The sequence below is a fragment of the Neofelis nebulosa genome, chromosome 4 (assembly GCF_028018385.1).
Source record: "Neofelis nebulosa isolate mNeoNeb1 chromosome 4, mNeoNeb1.pri, whole genome shotgun sequence".
NCBI classification, from domain to species: domain Eukaryota; kingdom Metazoa; phylum Chordata; class Mammalia; order Carnivora; family Felidae; genus Neofelis; species Neofelis nebulosa.
Window position 1 is genome coordinate 109,322,494 of NC_080785.1, and position 3,979 is coordinate 109,326,472.

The 3,979-nt window shown below is 40.7% G+C and overlaps 1 long non-coding RNA gene across 1 annotated transcript; it reads left to right on the forward strand.

Moving 5' to 3' along the window:
- The first annotated feature begins 553 nt into the window (after window positions 1-553).
- Window positions 554-2,679, forward strand: LOC131509701 (uncharacterized). Its single transcript, XR_009260656.1, has 2 exons — window positions 554-1,050; window positions 2,283-2,679. It is a non-coding gene; the product is annotated as an uncharacterized LOC131509701 (long non-coding RNA).
- The last annotated feature ends 1,300 nt before the right edge of the window (window positions 2,680-3,979 follow it).

The following is a 3,979-nucleotide window of genomic DNA, read 5'->3' on the forward strand; positions in this document are numbered from 1 at the left end:
GGGTGAGTTGGGCTCATGCTCTGCACCTCCACAAAGTACACCTCACACCACCCAGTGGGCGGCATGCCTCCTCCCTGCACCTGCTTCCCAGCACACGATTCTCTGGATAGAAACTGAGGCTCCACCTGGACAGCCCCCACACTGCCTGCTCCCTTCTCACCACCCAGCACACAGCTGGGAGTAAAGGGGGAGGCCCCGCGCACTAGGAGAACTGACAGGAACCACGCAGGGTGGACCAAGACAGCCCAGAGTCTCTCAGCAGCTCTCACCTGCCCCTCACAGATGCAGCAGCAAGAAGGGACTTGCTTTTCCTGAAGAAAGGGGAGCTCAGGGGAGTTGTAAGTCAACCGGAGACGCGTGATGCGTGTGGCACAGGGCCTGCATGCTGCGAAGCCACCAGGCGACTCCTCTGCGTACCCTGCTGTCACTGGGGCTGGCCCTGCTTCCCCCTGCCCACCCCCGCTGCCCCGGACAGGCACCTGTGGCTCTCCCGCAGCATCTGGGTCAGCTCCCGGACCTTGTCATAATGCTCCAGATGCTGCTTCAACTCCACGATCTCACCAGAGAGCCTCTTCACACTTGTTTCAAGTCCTGAAAGAGAAAAAAAGTAGCATCAAAAGAGCTTCCCTGTCCCTAGGTCTGCCCAAAGAAATGCCTTGGGAAAACCAAAAACCCAAAAAAGCCAACAAACAAACAAACAAAAAACCTAAACACAACAAAACAAAACAAAAAGAGAGAGAGAGAGAATGCAGTTAAGGCAGAAGATTCTACACTCATAACCCTAATGGACCTGATCAGTATAGCTATGTCATGTTTCTGTAGAAGTCCTAAGCATCTGAGATGACAAGGAGACACACAAAATTCTTGGACCAATCCCTGTTATCAATGGCAAGTTTTCTGTGGTGAAAGGTGAAGAGGAACAAAAGAATAAAAAGTCTTAAGCGAGCACATTTGAAATGAGCGATGACTGTGTCCAGGCCACATAAACAGGAAAACAAAGCCTGCTACAGAATGACCCATTAAAGGAGCTCAATTTCTAGGTCACTGGAGGTAGGGAATGGAGGAGGCAGGTGGAGATGTAAGGGTGGGGTGCGGTGGGGGATGGCAGCTACGCTCAATGGCCGTGCCACTGAGGTTGGAAAGATAGATGGTTTCAGATAAAGGGTTTTAAGATTTGGAAAACAAACAATTATAAAAGATAGTGAGATGCAGACAATGATCTAGAAATTTGTCCTTGAAGTTGGGCAGTGTTATGGAGGGAAGTAACTAGAGAAGAGTTCCAAGACCCTAGTGGCCAGGAAAGGTGTTACATGTTAACAGGAGATAAACTTTAAAAAGATTACTAAATATTAGTTGTCCTATTTTCTCAGGCCAAATAAGATTTCTAGTATACTATAAAAAGAAGGAAGAAGAAGAAAACCCCTTTAATGTTTCATATTATAGTTCAGAAAACTTACATTATTGTATAACAATTTCATTAAACTGCAGTGAGATTTATTTTTACAGAATGCTCATATGCTACAGATAGACATTACCTTCTGAAGAAGATGTCAAATAGACTTGTTTACACCAGAGAAGCCACATATGTAGAAAAAGCCTCACACATCCACTACAGTATCTAAAAGAGCTGAACAAATTGGTGGTCACTACTGATGGAATTTAAAACAGATTCAAAAGATATAAGAAGCTACATTGTTAAAAGAATGGTATATAATTCTTGTGCTTCTTTATGTATGAGATTCTTTTCTAAAAAAAATTGTTGATGTTTATTTATTTTTTATTTTTTATTTTAAAAAAATTTTTTTTTCAACGTTTTTTATTTTTTTTTTATTTTTGGGACAGAGAGAGACAGAGCATGAACGGGGGAGGGGCAGAGAGAGAGGGAGACACAGAATCGGAAACAGGCTCCAGGCTCCGAGCCATCAGCCCAGAGCCCGACGCGGGGCTCGAACTCACGGACCGCGAGATCGTGACCTGGCTGAAGTCGGACGCTTAACCGACTGCGCCACCCAGGCGCCCCGATGTTTATTTATTTTTTTTTTTTTTTTTTTTTTTTTTTTTTTTAATTTTTTTTTATTTTTGGGACAGAGAGAGACAGAGCATGAACGGGGGAGGGGCAGAGAGAGAGGGAGACACAGAATCGGAAGCAGGCTCCAGGCTCCAAGCCATCAGCCCAGAGCCTGATGCGGGGCTCGAACTCACAGACCGCGAGATCGTGACCTGGCTGAAGTCGGACGCTTAACCGACTGCGCCACCCAGGCGCCCCTATTTATTTTTGACAGAGAGAGACACACGACGCAAACAGGGGAAGTGCACAGAGAGGGAGACACAGAATTCAAAGTAGGCTCCAGGCTCTGAGCTGTCAGCACACAGCCCTACACAGGGCTTGAACTCATGGACCGCGAGATCATGACCTGAGCTGAAGTCCAATGCTTAACCAACTGAGCCACCCAAGTGCCCCTCTAGGTATAAGATTCTTAATTTAAAAAGTAACTGCATAAATCTCGTGATGCTAGGAAATACTTGGTTACACTGAAGCTATATTTAGCCCTGAAAAGAAATTCAGTGTTCTCTCTTGGTTAAATTTTGAAGAATCACTCATTAGACCTAATTGTTCTTCCAGAACGTCTGGCTGTTAGAGGTAATTTAGTAGGACACTAAATAAAATATACTCACAGATTACTTGCTACAAATAAGATTGTACTCTCTGTCTGTATCGTGAAACATTAAATCATATTTCCAAAGAGAGCAGTTACCAGATTATCTCCTTGAGAAAATACATGTGTGTTAATTCTTAACATCTTAACTCTACATTTGGGAAGACCTTATTTTAAGGTTTGACTTTTTCCTGCTGCTGATCATAGACATGAAGACAATAATCAGAACCACTAACATAAGATGACAAAGAAATGCCATAAACAAATACTTACATAAGATATACCAGGAAAACAAACAAACAAACAAACAAACAAAAAACTTGTTTTTTCTGGGAAGTCTTACTGTGATATGTAGAATTTTCTTTTACAAAGATTAGGTGATTTTGAGTGGTGTTTACAACTAAAAGATAGGGAAAATCAACATTTTTTTAAATTTTATTTTTCTTCTGGAATCCTCAGGCAATATTATAACTGACTCATTTAACTCATCTGAATTAGTTTTTAATAAGCTCTCAAAGGTGGACCAATCGTCTCTAGTTTCTCCTGGGAACTGGAGAAAATTAAATGAAGGTGCGATCCAAACTCCTAAGGATATTTTTTGGCTAATTTTTGAGACTTCTTACTTCTAACTAATTTCCCTTAGATCTACATACCATTCTGACCCCACATCTACCATGGGTGATTAAGAGTTCTGCTTGCTTCTTTCACTATCAATAGGAATAACTCTTATTTCAAACTTAGAATTTACCTGCAAAGCTGAAAAACTTGTCAGTTCTTATCTACCATTACACTCTGTCTTATTCACACACAAAAAAATCATTTATTGATTTCATATGTAACCAATGATGGGTTTTACATTCTTAGCTATTAACCAACCACTCCTTTTGATTTTGGTATATTGTTAGAATTTAGAATTCAAACCCAATCCCTTACTCTTGTCTCTCAACTTCCACATATCTATTGGCATAATCAGAAGTTAGGAATAGGTCATGTTTGAGAACCTAGAACTCTCTGCATGTCATTTAACAGCCACCAGTCACCAGTCATGTATAGTTATTGGGCCCTTGAAATGTGTCACTACTCTGAACTGAGATGTGCTGTAAGTTTAAAATATAAAGCAGGTATTTAGGTCCTAGTACAAAAAAAGGTAAAATATCTCATTAATTTTTATAATGGTTTGATGTTGACATAGTAATAGTTTTATATATTTGCTAAAATACAACATTGAAATATTTTATAGTGTATATAGTATAGTAGTCTGGCTATAAAAATTTTTAAATTACATATGAGATTCACATTTCCGTTTCCCATTACAATTTTAT